The sequence below is a fragment of the Schistocerca cancellata genome, chromosome 1, assembly GCF_023864275.1.
Source record: "Schistocerca cancellata isolate TAMUIC-IGC-003103 chromosome 1, iqSchCanc2.1, whole genome shotgun sequence".
NCBI classification, from domain to species: Eukaryota; Metazoa; Arthropoda; class Insecta; order Orthoptera; family Acrididae; genus Schistocerca; species Schistocerca cancellata.
Genome location: NC_064626.1, coordinates 447,898,299 through 447,920,324, shown reverse-complemented (window position 1 = coordinate 447,920,324; position 22,026 = coordinate 447,898,299).

Here is a 22,026-nt window from a genome sequence, read left to right as displayed (position 1 = left end):
CGAAACCGTATAAGATTTGGTCTGATTTCTGTTTTATTCTTTTTTGAGTAAGTAACTTCGGTTGGAAATGGCTAGAAAATTAGTGGAATTATGAGATTTGTTTCTATGGCTCACTACTAAAACAACCAGTGCTACAGTTAGAATAAATAAACGAACTGCAGTCCACTATTCCCACGTTAATTTTTGTAGGTACATAAAAAATTTTGGGTTGCAATATTCAAGCAACATCATCGGTAATCCCGAGCAGTCATACGTAAATCAGTTTTAAATATAAATCAAAGGTGATTGTCAGTGATATAATAAAACTATTTTTTGTTGTGCTAAGAGAGCTACGGTCCAAAAATAATGTTGGGGCACCTAGTTGCACATCGAAAATTGTTATTCGAAAGCAGATTAGTTGCTTTTTAATTATAATCTGTTCACCTTTACTAAGAGCCTTCAGAGTTGCTGGATATTTTTATGAGTTTGATTAGTACGAGAACGCTCGCACTCTGCCGAATCTCATCGAAGCAATAACAAAAACGTAATGGATTTATCATCGTCGCGTTCAGTGACTATCACTCGATGGCTGTAAGTTTACTACTGGCGGAATTTAAGCGTCTTAGGGAATCACATGGACTGGCTACGATCATGTTAGTCCCCCAAGTTTATCAAATACCACATTTTTGAAACCACACAGGACAAAAAGATTACAAAGGATAGAGCGACATATTTAACATTATGGACGCGATGTATTCGCAGTTGTGAATATACACAACCGTCAACTGTATAACGGGATGACGACAAAGAAAATTTATGCAGGACAGGGGCTCGAAAACACATTTTCTACTTATCGCGAGCAGTCGCCTTACCAGTACAGCATCCCACCACGTTTCATGGCCAGACCCAAACTTCCACACATCGTCAACCGTGTGTCTGAAACCTGCACTTTTACATCCATTGTGTATATTGCTGCGCAGGAAAGACATTTTAAATGAAAGTTACTAATCCGCTGTTGTGTAATTCCTGTGTAAATCCGAACTACGCTGCAATGTTCCTTCAATGACGCATACACGTCGGAAGGATCATTGCATCGTGCCTCTGAACAACACAGGCATTTCAGTATCGTATATAACATCAGTCGTCACTTAATAAGAACAGAAAGCGGCATCTGATACCGCATTAATGACAATCGAGTTGTAACGATTCATGTTGAATGTTATTTAAGGTTTTTCTGCCTGGTCCATTGATGAATGAATGCGAAATTTTCGTGTTTAACAAGATTTATTCATATTAATTGACATCCGAACTGCCCACTCGTAATGTAAACAAAAAAAAAAGGCAGACTGATCTCTTTGACTTCCAAAAGTAACTTCAAAACTGACTTCAAAGGTTGACTTTCAAACAGACCCTCTAGCAGAATCCCTCACAGCCTCGCTGCTTTCCCTTATATAATATTCCACTATAAATTTTGTTTAATTTCAATGTTACAATTAAAATTTGCAAAACGCAAGGAAACTGATGTTACAGCCGAATAAAGCATAAAATACACCATTTCAATAACAATCTTTTCTAGTAATATCTTTAGTTTTCCATAAGAAAATAATTTTGAACTTTAATTACATAATGTCTCTCGCATTATTTTAGTTACGTAATTAATTATAGTTTGGATTTGGTTCCTAACATGTAATGGTAGTACATAGCTCGCGCTTTATCCAATTAAATACATAGAACGTACAAATAAGGCCTCAATTTCTGCAATTGGAAAACTGTGAGATGTTAACAATTGGTGAGTTAGTTGGAAATGTAATTACAAATAATATCAATTATAGAACAGGACATAAGAATAGATAACAAATGAAAATACATCGCTTGCTAATAACTTTCTTTCTTAAGATGGTTCAAATGGCACGGAGTACTATGGGACTTAACATCTGAGGTCATTAGTCCCCTAGAACTTAGAACTACTTAAACCTAACTAACCTAAGGACATCACACACATCCGTGCCCGAGGCAGGATTCGAACCTGCGACCGTAGCAGTCGTGCGGTTCCGAACTGAAGCGCCTAGAACCGCTCGGCCACGGCGACCGGCTTTCTTTGTGTTAACTTGTTACTTGATTGTAATTATGGTAATTAGAGGCGCCGGGCATCTATGCCAACACTTCCACAGCATTTTAATATTTTCTGCCAAACATTTATCCCTTCAATTTCTTTCTTATACATTCAATCCAGCATTTGTACATAATTGTGTTAATGACAACAATCTCTTATATATATATATATATATAAGGCCTTAGGAAGTGTGATGATGATGATGATGATGATGTTTGGTTTGTGGGGCGCTCAACTGCGTGGTTATCAGCGCCCGTACAATTTCCCAATCTTTGCTCAGTCCGATTTCGCCACTTTCCTGGATGATGATGAAATGATGAGGACAACACAAACACCCAGTCATCTCGAGGCAGGTGAAAATCCCTGACCCCGCCGGGAATCGAACCCGGGACCCCGTGCTCGGGAAGCGAGAACGCTAGCCTTAGGAAGTACTGGATTGTTCGATAACTATCCGGATGCATGTAAAAAGGTGATATCTGACGTTTCATATAAATTTTGGGGAAGGCTGTATCGTTATAGTGTCCTCTTCACAGACGAAGGCGATTTGAGTGTGTAGGAAGAAAAGATATATCGAGTAGATGAGCGAGCATTTGAGGATCCGTCGCTTCCTTCCCGCTTCCTCCGGGTTCTATCTTATTAAGCACCCAAGTTGATCGAGTACGGCCGGCGGACTGGTGAACAAGTTATCGGGACGTCCTCCCTAAGCCCGTGTAATCCTATCCGGGCCACTCCGCTCCGGGCCAGGCCGTCCCAGCGCCGCCGGCAAGTGGCGGTAGCACCTTATCTGCTAATGGAGATTCAACTGGCAGCCGGTCGTCAGCGCCGCCGCTCGGGTTTCTCGCCAATACCGCCCCTCCGCCCCCGCAATCCCCTCAAGTGAGCCGCTGCGCAAATGCTATTACGTCGCCGATAAACACAGCCCGCAGGCCGCTAACCGCTCCACGGCCACCGACACCAGCGCGCCGGCTCGCCACGTCCGCCGGCGGCCGCGACAGCCTACTGCTCGCAGTCCCGCTGGCGCTACTCGATAAACAGCGTGTTAACTGTGGCCCCTGGGACACAGCAAAGTGCATTTCCGAATTTCCTCAACGGGAATACACCAAGGAAGCATGGCCCATCCGAATGATTCTTTGTTTACAATACTGTAACATCCCACTGAACACCACTGAACTCAGTATCATGTGCATTAACCTTTACTAGATTTAAGTTTTTTTGATAGGGGGCTGATATTTACATTTCACTTCCCCACTCTCATTCACAAACACGATCGGAAGTGAGAGCACTACATATAATCCATTTTTTCGACATTGACGATAAACGTAGCTCTCGAAACTTCCTGGCAGATTAAACCTATGTGCCGGACCGAGACTCGAACTCGGGACCTTTGCCTTTCGCGGGCAAGTGATCTACCAACTGAGCTATGCCCCGTCCTCACAGCTTTACTTCTACCAGTATCTCGTCCCCTACTTTCCAAACTGTGAAGAAGGGGCGTGCGTCGTGCTTGGCTAGCTTAGCTGGTAGAGCACTTGCCCGCGAAAGGCAAAGGTCCCGAGTTCGAGTCTCTGTCAAGCACACAATTTTAATCTGCCAGGAAGTTTCATACCAGCGCACACTCTGCTGCAGAGTGAAAAACTCATTCGGGAAACGTAGATGTAGTCTCAAGTTCATTTTGTACACAGTAATATGTGATCTAACATGCACCAAACATATACTCTAGCGATCCTTATTTTTCATTTCAAACTATTCGAATTTCGCACAGTACCTTACTAAATACAGGGTGAGGCAGAAAGCTCTTAACATTAAGTGGGTGTTCATTCACTTGAAATTACAAGGCGAGGCTTTGATTACACGCTTTCAATTTGACACTCGCCCCGCTCAGTGCACTTACAGAGTCTGCCCATCGTCGATCGTAAGACCCACTGGGCCCTTTCGGCAGGGATAGAAGTGATAACCTCAGTGAAGCGGTGCTTCAGATCGTCCAAATTGCTAGATCTGCTGGCGTAGATCAGCTTCCTGGCCAAGCCTACAGCCAAAAATCGCATGACGTCAGGTCGGGTGAACGCGCTGACCATGGGCGAGGACCATCTCTACTAGTCCAATGTTTACCTAACTTTTCGTACAAGTAATCCCGAACATCCGACTAAATGGGCAGGGACGCTGTTTCGCTTAAGGTATACCCTCTGGAGAATGGCAAGTGGCGCGTTATGCTCCATGAACTTACTGAGCATGACAAGGTAATTCTCCTCCCTGACGACCTGTTCTTCAAAAAAGAAGATTTTCTCACTGCATACCAAACCATCACCATGTGGGGAGGGGACGGGGTTGGAGGGGAGGATTCTGGATTTACTCTCGAACGTCCTGCGGTTGCACGGTCGTCCAGATGACACAACTGTGCTTGTTCACAAGAGCACTCATGTGGAATGTTGTTTCGTAAGAAATTTGAACTCGATGTCGGGCTCCATGTTCATCACTTGCGAGATATTTTGTGCACACTCACACGCGCTTGCCTGTCCACATTTGCTAGCTGTTGCACAATGGAGAAGTGGTATGGCTTCATTCTAAGCCATGGCCTGTTCGGGCGGAGTTTAGTTTAGTTTCTGGACCTTTAAGAAATATTAGTCTCAAGAGAAAGCCTGCTTGAGAACTTGGCCTGGCTGGCTACCAACGCTCCCTGGTAGCCAGGTCCTTGTACTGTTGTTTCCGTTGCAATCGTCTTGAACGGACCCCCTCCTCTCGCGGATCCTATCAACTGTCTGGCGGGATGATACATCCCCTGCAGTCCATCCAGGTAGCCACTTTCCTTCGTTTCTCAATGGAATATCGGGACGCCATGGCTTAATCTGCGAAAAAACAAAAAAGAGAACACCCTTTAAATGGTAACATCTTTTTGCCTCATCCAGTACAGAAATATCACAATGAGTATGACCGGTAACGAATTGAAAGGCAGTTCATCATGAAGCTGACAACTGATGCTACTTTCCTTTTTTTTACCGAGTAATTTCTTTAACATCATTCGAGGAAAGTTGCAGTGCAACCGTAGTGTGCACACCTCCGTTCCGGTAGTGTAACCGAGGTTGGCACAGACTGTCCGTTCGTAACAGACGAAGCTCGCAAACTGTAGGCGACAGGAAATTGAGATGACCGCCCCTTCGGGACAGAGTAGTGGACTCGCCCATGAGCTGTGAACGAGAGTGCGTTTCTGTGCATGGGTCAAATTATCTCGCGCGAGCATACAATCTTGAGAATCAGCCTGCAGTTGCTTCCTGCAACGTTGCTGGACAGAGAGAGATAGAGAGAGAGAGAGAGGGGGGGGGGGGATTCGCTTTCACGCGCTTCAGTTATAGACACATCACAAACCAACAAAGGTGAGCAACAGAGAGCAGTGAGCACAAAGGGTAGCTACACACGAGTCTACGACTCATCTCATTTCCACTTCAGCCACTGCAACAACTGTTTAACAATGCGTATTCATTAATAAGCCTAACTTCAGTAACTGGCCGATTCCGTCCGTTGCTTTTGTCCATACACTGACAGTCTCTAGTTACCTATGTTCGAGACGTTTACTTCCTCGCTGGACTCTTCCTGGCCTCTGAGCACAGCGGAACAAACAAAAAATATGTACCTCGACGTTGAAGGCATTGTGTCGTCCCTTCCCTCCTTCTTCGCTCGCCGGCAGGAGACGCGACTCGTAACGATGTTCGTCCCCGTCCGTATGACGTGGAACAGCAGCTGCAACTCTCGTAAGAAAGCAACTCCTAAAAAAATGGTTCAAATGGCTCTGAGCACTATGGGACTTAACATCTATGGTCATCAGTCCCCTAGAACTTAGAACTACTTAAACCTAACTAACCTAAGGACATCACACAACACCCAGTCATCACGAGGCAGAGAAAATCCCTGACCCCGCCGGGAATCGAACCCGGGAACGGGAAGCGAGAACGCTACCGCACGACCACGAGCTGCAGACAATCAACTCCTCGCGTGGGTTAGAAATATTCTGTTATCTGCCCGCAACGGTCTGCTCAGCTTGTGCGAACTGGTAAACTGCAATCGCTTATTTTTATTTTTATGCCCAGTTAGTTCCGTTATGAAATGAAATCTTGATTCTTGATTTCATCATTACGGTCGTTTTTCATTTCATACATAGCGAGGGTGAAATTTTGCTGACTTCTATTCCGTTGCTACGTCAAGTTAGTAACAACGGTCCGATTTAACTCCAGGGATAACTGAAGTGGGGGTAAATGTTTTTTTTATTTTTTTGTAATACGCCGTAATACTGGTTTAAACTAATCACTTTTCACTGTCCATTATTCATATACTCTCTTAGTCACTTAAAATGTTTATACAGTCAATCAACTTGCATTAATACACATTGTATTGTCCGTTTAATGAGTTAGGCGACACGTAAGATTTATCTTTCGACTCAGATTTTATTGATCTTCCTGTAATTAATTGTTTGTCCCTACAACACACGCACACCGATATGTCATTCAAGATTAACTTCAGTTCAGTAAGCGTGACGCTGACGACAAATTTTGACTAATCGGCCTACTTGTCTTTCTTCGTGTCTTCGCTTTATTCTGTCCTACCCAAGACTACGAATTGTTTTTCTGTCGTTGATTCATTGCTCTCAAGGTTTGCAACTGTTCATCAGCATGAAGGCTAAGTCCGATAAACCAATATCACTCAATCGAAGTCTAACACTCGTCTTACTATACCGTCGCGTTGAGAACGGTAAAGATTAACTTTCATCAGTCGAATGACTGAGCGATACTTCAGTCTCTACCTCACGAATTATCAAACTTCCAAAATTGTAACAATCTAATAGCGTTTGCGTCCAGACAACTAACGCAAAAGTACTCTAGACCGACTCAAAAGAAACTAACTAACTGAACATTTCCATATCCAAATTGCACTGTGGTCTCATTGAATTTCCTTTTCGATGCGGCTACAACTCTCTTCCATGGTAAATGTTATCTTTGACTGATTTACTTTCTTGGATTTAACCTTCGTTCATAGGATTTTGAATTTATTCTATAGATGTTTGATAAATAATCTATGATAATCCTTTCCCTTTATCTCCCCTTTTTGTATGCTATTCTCAGTATTTGAATAATGTAGGTGTTAATCAAAATTTTACCAGTGTAGATTTTATCGCCAATAGTTGCCGTCGCTGTCAAGATGACTCACTTCCCTACTTTAAGTTTCCACAAAGTTTGTTAATTGTGGTTTTCTGTCCTTGGGGCGTTACAGCATGTGTAGATCTTCTCCGTTGAAGTACAGTTTCCGCCATATGCCAGACAACGTCTATCGCAAAGCAACCATGTACCACTCCCGAAACGTCTTTCGGTTTTACACTATGGCAGCTCTGGAGTTGAATGCGATCAAATCTGTCAAGTGCGCTGAGAAATTAACTGAAATAATTCCAATCCATATGTGGCATACAGCAAACCAGTGCTTAACAGTATTGGTTAAAAACAGTCTTGCTTGCAATTTTAGTTTTTTTATTTTTCAACGACGCGTTTCGCCTTATTTAAGCGTCTTCGGGTTATCTTTTCTAGATGGACGCGAGAGGCACCAAGATCTGCCATAACACGTTCCCGTTCACAGGAGCGAGTAACAGTACTCTGTTACTCGCTCCTGTGAACGGGAACGCGTTATGCAGATCTTCTTGAGTAACAAGAGTACTGTTACTCACACCTGTGAACGGGAACACGTTATGCAGATCTTGGTGCTTCTCGCGTCCATCTGGAAAAGATAACCTGAAGATGCCTAAATAAGGCGAAACGCGTCGTTGTAAAATAAAAAACTAAAATTGCAACCAAGACTGTTCTTAACCAATACTAACTGACACAAAATTCGTTGAAATAAAGCTTGTGAAAGTGGTAACGGCTGAAATGTCTCTCTTCCAGCGCTGGCCCAACTCAATAAGTTGGAAATGGTGGCGATTAAATAAATGTAACCTAAACGTCAGAGCGATTTCTCCATGTGAACTGCAGATGAGCATTCATCTGTATGCATGTATTTTCAGCGTCTTTCTGTCCGAAAGGAACTTTTTTGTTCATGCTCGAAGGCGCGCTACTGCCAGCTGGAGCTGCTGGGCCGCCTCAAAGCTCGGTGGCGCCACTGGGCGCTTTGACGGCCGCTGGGAGGTGGCGCACGTGCGCCTGCGCCGCGCCCGGCCTTTATGCAAGGAAACCGCCGGCCGCCAGCCACCAGCCGTCAGCGCTCCAATCGCGAAAGACCTCAAAGGAGCGCCGAATCCTTTGCCGGTGCGCACATTACGAAGAAATCACTCTTTTTTTACCCCCTACAGAAGCTGGTGGCAGCGTGGCACAGTCTGAAGCACAGGGTCGACGGCACGGGCCGCTACTGTGCACAACCTCGGCTGCCGTGGGATCAGCTACGAGAAACCGCAGCCATCAGTTCAACGCCGCCTGCACGTGACAATTACTGGCGTTATAGCTCAGCGCTGAAAGGCCAGGAATATTAGCTGAAAATATCGTAACAGCCTTCCTTCTTCCGCACGCAATCTACCTTCTCCCCTTCCCCGCTGCTCCATCCCAATATTCAGAACCCCCCCCCCCCCCCAAATACATAAAAGGCGTTCAAAAATTCCGTGTTGAAACTAACAGGGATGGTACAGGAGACAAAAACAAACAACTTTTGTAAAACAATCATGTATCGGAAACCCATATTGCGTGAGCGCTGAACATGCCCAGTTAACACACAAGCGAAGTAGACGAAAGTTATTGTGATCAACGTTGTTACACCAAATGTTAGTTTGAGATCCACAGTATATTGTGATCTCAAATTCCTCGACACTCAGTCAGTAAAGAGCGGATAACACTAGTGCCTGCAAGACAGGTGGAATGTCAATGTGGAGGACTACGCATGAAGACGTAGGCGATACATGCACTTTGCTTACGGTCCGCCTGAAGACAATGGTCGAAAAGCAAAGCGAATGTACCCCGAACATTGCCCTGCTCAGTGATGTCCACATTATCACATTTACTGTGTTTTAGACAGGTACGAACCGAGTTAAACTGTGCGGGACCCGAAAAGCCCACCGTTGTTCAACAACAAAGTTAGGTTGGCTCTGAGCACTATGGGACTTAACATCTGAGGTCTAGAACTTAGAACTACTTAAACCTAACTAACCTAAGGACATCACACACATCCATGCCCAAGGCAGGATTCGAACCTGCGACCGTATCGGTCGCGCGATTCCAGACTGAAGCGCCTAGAACCGCTCGGCCACACAGACCGGCAGACAAAGTTAGGATAATACTTCGAAAGTAAAGAGAGCTACACTGCAAATTTAAACGCACCAAAAGCTCTCAGACAAACATAAGGTAAACGATGTCAAAGTTAGCGTAAGGAGAGTTATGCAGGAAGCGTTCAGTTAATTAGAAAGTAAAATTCTATGTACCGAATTGACAGAAAATCCTAGGAAGTTCTGGTCTTACGTTAAATCAGTAAGTGGATCGAAACAGCATGTTCAGACACTCTGGGATGATAATGGCATTGAAACAGAGGATGACACGCGTAAAGCTGAAATACCTAACACTTTTTTTTCAAAGCTGGTTCACAGAGGAAGACCGCACTGCAGTTCCTTCTCTAAATCCTCGCACGAACGAAAAAATGGCTGACATCGAAATAAGTGTCCAAGGAATAGAAAAGCAACTGAAATCACTCAACAGAGGAAAGTCCACTGGACCTGATGGGATACCAATTCGATTCTACACAGAGTACGCGAAAGAACTTGCCCCCCTTCTAACAGCCGTGTACCACAAGTCTCTAGAGGAACGGAAGGTTCAAGATGATTGGAAATGAGCACAGGTAGTTTCAGTTTTCAAGAAGGGTCGTCGAGCAGATGCGCAAAACTATAGGGCTATATCTCTGACATCGATATGTTGTAGAATTTTAGAGCATGTTTTTTGCTTGCATATCATGTGATTTCTGGAAACCCAGAATCTACTCTGTAGGGCCGGCCGGTGTGGCCGAGTGGTTCTAGGCGCTTCAGTCTGGAGCCGCGCTGCTGCTATGGTCGCAGGCTCGAATCCTGCCTCGGGCATGGATGTGTGTGGTGTTCTTAGTTAGTTTTAAGTAGTTCTAAGTTCTAGGAGACTGATGACCTCAGGTGTTAAATCTCACAGTGCTCAGAGCCATTTGAACCATTTTTACTCTGTAGGAATCAACATGGATTCCGGAAACAGCGATCGTCTGAGACCCACCTCGCTTTATTTGTTCATGAGACCCAGAAAATATTAGATACAGTCTCCCAGTAGATACCATTTTCCTTGACTTCCGGAAGGCGTTCGATAGAGTTCCGCACCGTCGACTGATAAACGAAGTAAGAGCCTACGGAATATCAGACCAGCTGTGTGGCTGGATTGAAGAGTATTTAGCAAACAGAATACAGCATGTTGTTCTCATTGGAGAGACGTCTACAGGAGTTAAAGTGCCACAGGGGAGTGTTATGGGACCATTGCTTTTCACAATATATATAAATGACCTAGTAGATAGTGTCGGAAGTTTCATGCGGCTTTTCACGGATGATGCTGTAGTATACAGAGAAGTTGCAGCATTAGAAAATTGCAGTTAAATGCAGGAAGATCTGCAGCGGATAAGCACTTGGTGCAGGGAGTGGCAACTGACCTTTAACATAGACAAATGTAATGCATTGCGAATACATAGAAAGAAGGATCCTTTATTGTATGATTATATGATAGCGGAACAAAGACTGGTTGCAGTTACTTCTGTAAAATATCTGGGAATATGCGTACGGAACGATTTGAACTGGAATGATCATTTAAAATTAATTGTTGGTAAGGCGGGTGCCAAGTTGAGTTTCACTGGGAGATTTCTTAGAAAATGTAGTCCATCAATATAGGAGGTGGCTTACAAAACACTCGTTCGACCTATCTTTGAGTATTGCTCATCAGTGTGGGATCCGTAAAAGGTCGGGTTGACAGAGGAGATAGAGAGGATCCAAAGAAGAGCAGCGCGTTTAGTCACAGTGAGATAGCGTTACGGAGATGTTTAGCAAACTCAGGTGGCAGACTCTGCAAGAGAGGTGCTGTGCATCGCGGTGTAGCTTGCTGTCCAGGTTTCGAGAGGGTGCGTTTCTGGATGAGGTATCGAATATATTGCTTCCCCCCACTTATACCTCCCGAGGAGATCACGAATGCAAAATTAGAGAGATTCGAGCGCACACGGAGGCTATGCGACAGTCGTTCTTCCCGCGAACCATACGCGACTGGAACAGGAAAGGGAGCTAATGACAGTGGCACGTTAAGTGCCCCCCGCCATACCGTTGGGTGGCTTGCGGAGTATAAATGTAGATGTAGTTTAGTATGGGATATGTTGCGTGAACAGCTGCTTCATCCTCATGGTCCTGTGGGGGTATAGGCCATGGGACGAGATGACTATCCGCACTATCTTGATTATGTACGCTGGCTCCTGCGACAAATTAATAACGGCACTGGTTTTCCTGAAGTTGCTATTTTTACAGATGAAACACAGCTTACTCCGGAACGCATTCGCAATAGTCTCAGTTCGCATGTGTGGTCGGATGAAAACCCACATGTTACGGCTGTGAAAGGTAATCGGAGACGCTTTACTGTAAACATGTGAACTGGTGTCGTGGGCGACTACTTACTTGCGCCTTAGATGTTGCTTGCTCGACTAAGGTGTCCAATCTACAAAGCTTTGTTGTAAGTTCACCTCGCATGTAAACTTGTACTACCGATGTAGGCGTGGGCTTCGTGTCTGACTTTGCTACGCTAAAGCGTTTACTATGCTGTTCATAGTAGCTTACCCAGATTCTTATTTTCTTATTCATTATCAGACCTAGTCCTGCATTATCACTACTTGATTTAGTATTCATAATCCTTTATTCGCCTGACCAGAAGTCCTATTCCACCTGTCACCAAACTTCACCAATTCCCACTATAACTTCAACCTATCCATTCGCTTTGCAAATATTCTAACCTACCTGCCCGCTTAACGGATCTAAGATTCAACGCTCCGATCCGTAGAATCGTAGAATGCCAGTTTGTTTCTCCTGATGACGACATCCTCCTCAGTAGTGCTCTGCAGATGATGAAGAGACTGAAGAAATGTATGATGAGATAAACGAAATAATTCAGATGGTTAAAGAAGACGAAAATTAAATAGTCATGGGGGACTGGAATTCGATAGTTGGAAAAAAAAAGAGGAGGAAAAATACTCGGTGAAAATGGATTGAGGGGAAGGTGCGAATGAGGAAATCGCCTGGTAGAATTTTGCGCAGAGCTTTATTGAACCATGGCTAACACTCGGCTTAAGAATCATAAAAGAAGGCTTTATACGTGGTAGAGACCTGGAGACACCGGAAGGTTTCAGATGATTATATAATGGTAAGACAGAGATTTCGGAACCAGATTTTAAATTGTAAGACGTTTCCAGGGGCAGATGTGGAGTCCGACAACAAGTTATTGATTAGAAACTGTAGATTAAAACTGAAGAAATTGGAAGAAGGTAGCAACTTCAGGAAATGGGATCTGGGTAAGTTGAAAGAGCCAAAGGTTTTGAGAGCTTCAGAGAGAGAATAATTCAATCGTTGAATGGAACACCTTTAAGAGATTATGTAGTGAAGGCAGCAGAGGATCAAATAGGTAAAAAGACAAGGCCTAGTAGACGTCTCCGAATAAAAGATACTGAATTTAATTGATGAAAGGAGAAAATCTAACTATGCAGCAAGAGAAGCAGGCGAAAGAGAATACAAAAGTTTGAAAAATGACATTGACAGTAACTGCAAAATTACTAAGCAGGAATTGCTAAAGTATAAATGTAAGGATTTAGAAGCATATTTCGCTAATGGAAAAATAAATAACATCGAAGTAAACCAGTGCTATGCAAAAAAGGGAAAGGCGGGAGGAACATATAGATGGTTTATACAAGGAAGATAAACTTGAAAGAAATGTTATTGAAAGGCAAGTGGACGTAGATGTAATGAGAGAAATGATATTGCAGGAAGAATTTGACAAAGCTCTGAAAGATCTAAATTGAAACAAGGCCCCAGGAGTAGACTATATTCCAACAGAACTAATGATAGCCTTGGGAGAGCCAGCCATGACAAAACTATTCCATATGGTGTGCAAGATGTGTGAGACAGGCGAAATACCCTCAGGCGTCGAGAGGTATGTAGTAATTCCAATCCCAAAGCTAGCATTTGCTGACAGGTGTGAAAATTACCGAACTCTCATTTTAAAAAATCATGTTGCAAAATACCAACACAGATTCTTTACATAAGAATGGAAACACTGGTAGAAGCAGACATTGGAGAGTATGAGTTTGAATTCCGGAGAAATGTAGGAACAAGCAGGGCAATACTGACTACGACTGATCTTAGAAGATAGTTTAAGCAAAGGCAAATCTACATTTATAACATTTGCGGTGTTAGAGAGAGCTTTTGACAATGTCGACTGGTATACTCTGTTTCAAATTCTGAAGATAGCATGGGTAAAATACAGGGAGCGAAACGCTATTCACAACTTATACAGAAAACAGACAGCAGTTACAAGAGCCAATAGGAATGAAGGGGAAGCGGTAGTTGAGAAGGGAGTGAGACAGGGTTGTAGCCTATCACCGATGTTATTCAGTCTGTATATTGAACAAGCAGCAAAGGAAACAAAAGAAAAATTAGGAGTAGGACTTAATGTCCAGGGAGAAGAAATAAAATCTTTGAGGTTTGATGCTGACATTGCAATTCTGTCGGAGACAGCAAAGGACTTGGAAGAGCAGTTGAACGGAATGGACAGTGCCTTGAAAGGAAGATGTAAGATGAACATCAACAAAAGACAAACAAGGATAATGAAATGTAGCCGCATTAAATCAGGTGATGCTAAGGGAATTAGATTAGGAAACAAGACACTTAAAGTAGTAAATGAGTATTAATATTTGGGCAGGAAAATTACTGTGGATGGCCGAAGCAGAGAGGGCGTAAAATGTTGACTGGCAGTAGTAAGGAAAGTATTTATGAAGAAGGGAAATTTGTTAACACTGAATATAGGTTTAAGTTCTTCATTTGTGTGGGCATATTGTCCGTACCTGACTTGCAGTTCTTGAGGGTATTTTGTTCTGTCGTTGCAACTACAAAAAAATTCCTACTTTTTTCACCATACGTGATTCCCATTATTGAGGTAAAGCATCATCAGTGATCTGTAAAAAGTTATTTGCATTTTGGTTTGCTTTAAGATCGAAAAACAGTTCGTTAAAAATGTGCTCATTTTCACTTACGGTAAGTGAAAACGAGCATATTGTTAACGAACATTTTTTAGTTGCAACGACAGAATGTAAATACCCTCAAGAACATATTTAAATGTTAGGAATTCTTTTTCTGGAGGTATTTGTATGAAGTGTAGCCATGTATGGAAGTAAACGTGGCTGATGAACGGTTTGTACAAAAAAGAATAGAAGCTTCTAATAATTCCAGGGTAGGCAGCCGGATCCCGTCGACATTCTGCCACGATATTTCGGCCCAGAGGCGTCCGGCCATCATCAGGTGAGTACACAACTACTGAAGAGCCCAGGTGCAGTCGCGGTATTTATGCCGAATCTCGCACATGCGAAATGGACTGGCATCCTACAGCGCATGCATAGCCGAGTTGTTCGTGCTGCCCTCAGTGGTGAAAGTAAAAGATCATCTAGTCATTGAGTATCGAATGACGCCGTCGATTCCGCTGTGATTGTACAATTTTAATAACAGGATTCCAATTTTTATCCAGCTGAAAGCCTTTGTCACGATTTATAAGATTATCGGCAAGACAAATTTTCACTGATTCTGTGTACAGGAAACCGACTCACACAGATCTGTATCTCCAGGCGTCAAGCTGCCATCACCCAGCACAAACAGCCGGTGTTCTCAGTACCCTAATACATCGAGCGCATGTAATATCGGATGACGAAAACCTCCACGCAGAATTAGAACACTTGGAGAAGGTTTTTGAAGAGAATGGCTACACTTGACGCCAAATGAGGAAGGCCCTGCGCAACTGTCGTAACAAGAAGCAACGCACTGAGGACGCCGATGACGACTATCAATCAACTGCGTTCCTTCCATACGCCGGGAATGTGTCGTCGAAAATTGGCAGATTTTTTTTGGTCATCAGTCTACTGACTGATTTGATGCGGCCCGCCACGAATTCCATTCCTGTGCTAACCTCTTCATCTCAGAGTAGCACTTGCAAAATACGTCCTCAATTATTTGCTTGACGTATTCCAGTCTCTGTCTTCCTCTACAGTTTTTGCCCTCTACAGCTCCCTCTAGTAACATGGAAGTCATTCCCTCATGTCTTAGCAGATGTCCTATCATCCTGTCCCTTCTCCTTATCAGTGCCTTCCACATATTCCTTTCCTCTCCGATTCTGCGTGAAACCTCCTCATTCCTTACCTTATCAGTCCACCTAATTTTCGACATTCGTCTATAGCACCACATATCAAATGCTTCGATTCTCTTCTGTTCCGGTTTTCCCACAGTCCATGTTTCACTACCATACAATGCTGTACTCGAGACGTACATCCTCAGAAATTTCTTCCTCAAATTAAGGCTGGTATTTGATATTGGTAGACTTCTCTTGGCCAGAAATGCCTTTTTTGCCATAGCGAGTCTGCTTTTGATGTCCTCCTTGCTCCGTCCGTCATTGGTTAGTTTACTACCTAGGTAGCAGAATTCCTTAACTTCATTGACTTCGTGACCCTCAATCCTGTTGTTAAGTTTCTCGCTGTTCTCATTTCTACTACTTCTCATTACCTTCGTCTTTCTCCGATTTACTCTCAAACCATTAGACTGTTCATTCCGTCCAGCAGATCATTTAATTCTTCTTCACTTTCACTCAGGATAGCAATGTCATCAGCGAATCGTATCATTGATATCCTTTCACCTTGTATTTTAATTCCACTCCTGAACCTTTCTTTTATTTCCATCATTGCTTCCTCGATGTACAGATTGAAGAGTAGGGGCGAAAGGCTACAGCCTTGTCTTACACCCTTCTTTATACGAGCACTTTGTTCTTGATCGTCCACTCTTATTATTCCCTCTTGGTTGTTGTACATATTGTATATGACCCGTCTCTCCGTATAGCTTACCCCTACTTTTTTCAGAATCTGGAACAGCTTGCACCATTTTATATTGTCGAATGCTTTTTCCAGGTCGACAAATCCTATGAAAGTGTCTTGATTTTTCTTTAGCCTTGCTTCCATTATTAGCCATAACGTCAGAATTGCCTCTCTCGTCCCTTTACTTTTCCTAAAGCCAAACTGATCGTCACCTAGCGCATTCTCAATTTTCTTTTCCATTCTTCTGTATATTATTCTTGTAAGCAGCTTCGATGCATGAGCTGTTAAGCTGATTGTGCGATAATTCTCGCACTTGTCAGCTCTTTCCGTCTTCGGAATTGTGTGGATGATGCTTTTCCGAAAGTCAGCTGGTATATCGCCAGACTAATATATTCTACACACCAACGTGAGTAGTAGTTTTGTTGCCACTTCCCCCAATGATTTTAGAAATTCTGATGGAATGTTATTTATCCCTTTTGCCTAATTTGACCGTAAGTCCTCCAAAGCTCTTTTAAATTCCGATTCTAATACTGGATCCCCTATCTCTTCTAAATCGACTCCTGTTTCTTCTTCTATCACATCACACAAATCTTCACCCTCATAGAGGCTTTCAATGTATTCTTTCCACCTATCTGCTCTCTCCTCTATATTTAACAGTGGAATTTCCGTTGCTTTTAATGTCACCAAAGGTTGTTTTGACTTTCCTGTATGCTGAGTCTGCCCTTCCGACAATCATATCTTTTTCGATGTCTTTACATTTTTCCTGCAGCCATTTCGTCTTAGCTTCCCTGCACTTCCTATTTATTTCATTCCTCAGCGACTTGTATTTCTGTATTCCTGATTTTCCCGGAACATGTTTGTACTTCCTCCTTTCATCAATCAACTGAAGTATTTCTTCTGTTACCCATGGTTTCTTCGCAGCTACCTTCTTTGTACCTATGTTTTCCCTCCCAACTTCTGTGATGGCCCTTTTTCGAGATGTCCATTCCTCTTCAACTGTACTGCCTACTGCGCTATTCCTTATTGCTGTATCTATAGCGTTAGAGAACTTCAAACGTATCTCGTCATTCCTTAGTACTTCCGTATCCCACTTCTTTGCGTATTCATTCTTCCTGACTAATGTCTTGAACTTCAGCCTAGTCTTCATCACTACTAAATTGTGATCTGAGTCTATATCTGCTCCTGGGTACGCCTTACAATCCAGTATCTGATTTCGGAATCTCTGGCTGACCATGATGTAATCTGATTGAAATCTTCCCGCATCTCCCGGCCTTTTCCAAGTATACCTCCTCCTCTTGTGATTCTGGAACAGGGTATTCGCTATTACTAGCTGAAACTTGTTACAGAACTCAATTAGTCTTTCTCCTCTTTCATTCCTTGTCCCAAGCCCATATTCTCCTGTAACCTTTTCTTCTACTCCTTCCCCTACAACTGCATTCCAGCATTCCAGTCGCCCAGGACTATTAGATTTTCGTCCCCCTTTACATACTGCATTACCCTTTCAATATCCTCATACACTTTCTCTATCTGTTCATCTTCAGCTTGCGACGTCGGCATATATACCTGAACTACCGTTGTCGGTGTTGGTCTGCTGTCGATTCTGATTAGAACAACCCGGTTACTGAACTGTTCACAGTAACACACCCTCTGCCCTACCTTCCTATTCATAACGAATCCTACTCCTGTTATACCATTTTCTGCTGCTGTTGATACTACCCGATACTCATCTGACCAGAAATCCTTGTCTTCCTTCCACTTCACTTCACTGACCCCTACTATATCTAGATTGAGCCTTTGCATTTCCCTTTTCAGATTTTCCACGCCCCGACTCGTAGAACGTTATCCTTTCGTTGATTATTCAATCTTTTTCTCATGTTAACCTTCCCCTTGGCAGTCCCCGCACGGAGATCCGAATGGTGGACTATTCCGGAATCTTTTGCCAATGGAGAGATCGTCATGACACTTCTTCAATTACAGGCCACATGTCCTGTGGATACACGTTACGTGTCTTTAATGCAGTGGTTTCCATTGCCTTCTGCATCCTCATGTCGTTGATCATTGCTGATTCGTCCGCCTTTAGGGGCAATTTCCCACCCCTAGGACAAGAGAGTGCCCTGAACCTCTATCCGCTCCTCCGCCTTCTTTGACAAAGCTGTTGGCAGAATGAGGCTGACTTCTTATGCCGGAAGTCTTCGGCCGCCAATGCTGATTATTTATGAAAATTTAGGCAGTGGCGGGGATCGAACCCGGGACCGAAGACGTTTTGATTATGAATCAAAGACGCTACCCCTACACCACGGGTTGAATTATAGGCAGATTACTGAAGAAAAATAAAATCAAGGTGACCTTCCGCCCACCAGCGAAGAACCGGGCCCTGGTTGGGTCCGTTAAAGACGATTTACAACTGAAGAAAGCAGGCAACTACAAAATTCCCTGTGAATGTGACTCTGCATATATTGGCGAGACGACAAGAACTGTCCATAAACGATGTACAGAACATGAAAGATACACCCGTCTGCGACAGCCGTCAGAATCGGCAGTAGCAGAGCACTGTATTTGTTTGGGACGTTCAATGGAATACAATGGAAGAAAAATTTTAGCTCCGATTTCCGGTTTGGGATTCCGTAATCGAAGAATCAGTGGACATACGTCTTGCTGATAATCTTATAAATCGTGACAACGGCTTTCAGCTGGATATCAGTTGGAATCCTGTTATTAAAAATTATACAATCACAGCGGAATCGACGGCGTCGTTCGATACTCGAAGACTAGATGATCTTTTACTTTCACCACCGAGGGCAGCACGTACAATCGGCTATACCGCGCATGTCAACAACTGACGCATGCGCTGTAGGATGCCAGTTCATTTCTCATGCGCGAGATTCGGCATAAATACCGCGACTGCACCTGGGCTCTTCTAGTGTTAGTGATGTTTCTCGTCCAGCGTGAACGGCTCCAGGTTTTTTCGATTTTTAGTGTCTACATTTTTTGCCCACCGTTTTGACTGTCTTCTCTGTGCCACCTTTATGTACTACTTGTTGTTAAACTCAAGGCTGAAGAGCGGCGTATTGTGCTGCTGACAGCCCGCCTTTGTATAAGGTGTTTAAAATCACAATAAAGAAAAAAAAACTGGGCTCTTCAGTAGTTGTGTACTCACCTGATGATGGCCGGACGTCTCTGGGCCAAATTATCGTGGCAGGTTGTCGACGGGATCCGGCTGCATACCTGGAAATTATTAGAAGAAGAAATACGCCGGAAAAATTTCAGAAGTCACAAGAATAGAAGTGTTTAAATTGTGGTGATATACGCCGGCCGGAGTGGCCTTGCGGTTCTAGGCGCTACAGTCTGGAGCCGAGCGACCGCTCCGGTCGCAGGTTCGAAACCTGTCTCGGACATGGATATGTGTGATGTCCTTAGGTTAGTTAGGTTTAATTCGTTCTAAGTTCTAGGCGACTGATGACCTCAGAAGTTAAGTCTCATATTGCTCAGAGCCATTTGAACCATTTTTTTTTTTTTTTTTTTTTTTTTTTTTTTTTTTTTTGTGGCGATGTAGAAGAATGTTGACGATTAGATGGGTAGATCACGTAATTAATGTGAAGGTACAGAGAGAATTGGGGACAAGACAAATTTGTGGCACAACCTAATTAGAAGAAGGAATCAGTTGATAGTATACGTTCTCAGATATCAGTCTTGGAGGGAAGAGAGAGGGGGGGAGTGAGAAAGGGGGGGGGGGGGAGGGGTGAAAACGTGGAGGGAGACCAAGAGATGAATAAAGTAAGCACATTCAGAAAGATGTAGGTTGCAATAGTTAATCGGAGATGAAGAGGGTCGCACAAGATAGAGTAGCATGCAGAACTGTATCATACCACAGACCACAGAAATAGCTAGTTCACCTGCCGGCGTTACTGGAAGAGGTACTCCTAGATCAGAAGAAGGATGTGGTTTCAGTACTTTTGCCAATCGATGGATCTGCCGGAGAGGACCTGTGCATTGACCTGCAAGATCTCCGGACTTCATCCCCTTTGATTTCTTTCTCTGGGGGTAGGTAAAACTCGAGGAGTTCTCCACCCCTATTAACTCTAAGGTGGAATTTTCCGCAAAAATTCTAGCAACAGCGACACAAATACAGAACACACCACGCATTTTCCAGTGAACACGGGAATGACTGCTACGTCGATATCGATTCTGCACTGAGGTTAAAGGTACTCATTGGGAGCATTTATTGTAACGTGATAGGGATCAGAACAATAACGCAAACACAATAACCTCTTGCACACTCAGTGCTCCTACACACTGTTGCTTTACGAAATATATTTACTTTTGTCCCCGTCGTCATCCGTGTCTGTTTGGGCAATGAATTTTTGGACACCGTGTATAACGTTCTCCTGCTTCATTGCATACTCCGGAAGCAGCTTGCACAGCAGAATCGACGAAAGAAGATTCCTGACAGCCGCAGTGGACTCGGAGTGACTCTTTCACGTGTCTACCCTAACCAATCACATACCGCGATTTCATGTATACGTCTCTATGCCAGTACCTCGATGGTGTCTCAGCTTTATGAACGACTATTGGTTTCGCCTGCAGACATCTGCACTTCGCAATTGGAAGTTGACAACAGCGTTGCCAGCTGTCAGGGATCCCCTTTCGCCTACTCTACTCACCTGAGGTCTCTCTCTCTCTCTCTCTCTCTCTCTCTCTCTCTCTCTCACTCACTCACTCTTTCTCTCTCCATCTCTCTCATGTTTTCGTCCCCATCCATTCGTATAAATCACAAGATGGATTCAAACCCGTTTTCCGGTACCGCCATGGATCATCCGTTGATGGAAGGCCTGGAAGGACTTACACTAAGCCTCTTGATGCGAATTAAGAGGATCTGCAAAGGCGACAACTGCCGGAAGAGCGGTATGCTGATCCAATGCCCCTCCATACTGCATCCACATGACGCCAATGACTGAGGATGATACGACGGTCTGTCAGTCGTAAATGGTCCGTCTGTGGACAGAACGCACGGAACTTTGCTTTTATCCAACACGAGCTTGTGCTGTAATGCTGAAAGAACGCTAAACGCTACTTCTCCCATCCTTTCTTCCAACACTCAGTAGGAATCGTTCTGAAGTTAATGTAATACGTCTACAAGTTATTTGTTGTCGTTGCTAGTATCGTAATGGAGATTCTAAGGAAACGTGGGTTCTGGAGTTTGAAAGTAGTACGTCCCCTGTTCAATAAAGAAAGAAATGACACTTTGCGAGAAAACGACCTGTAATTTAGTTAATTGAGAGTCGATGCGTGAAGCAAGAAGTTCTGGGAAAGAATTCACCGATAATTTTTAGTTTCCTGTTCTGCATGCGGCTTTTCGCACTCTTGTTTGGGGACTGTTATAAACAGATAACTTATAAAAGACATCTGATGCTAGTAGTCACGAAGCGACTGCCTCCCTCGCCCACTACCCATACACCTACGCCCTCATCCCGCCAAGAAAGTGTGAAGAGAGATTACACTGAACTCCATATACAATTAGAATCAACACTAATCTTCCTATCTACATTATTTGTTTGACCTTCAAAGAATTTTCAGGTCCACTCTTGCATCTAACCAGGCAATCTACATACACTGACACAAAAAAAGAAAAAAAAAACAGGATTTTCCCGAGTGAGACGGAAATCGGTAGATGTAACGCACATCTACTGACAGACAAATAACAATATCAGAATAACTGGATGTTTTATTCTAGGGAAAGCGCTTCACAAATTGAGCAGGTCATTGACGTCTTGGTCCACCTCTGCTCTTAAGCAGGCAATTATTCGGCTTGTCATTCACAGAGTTGTTGGACG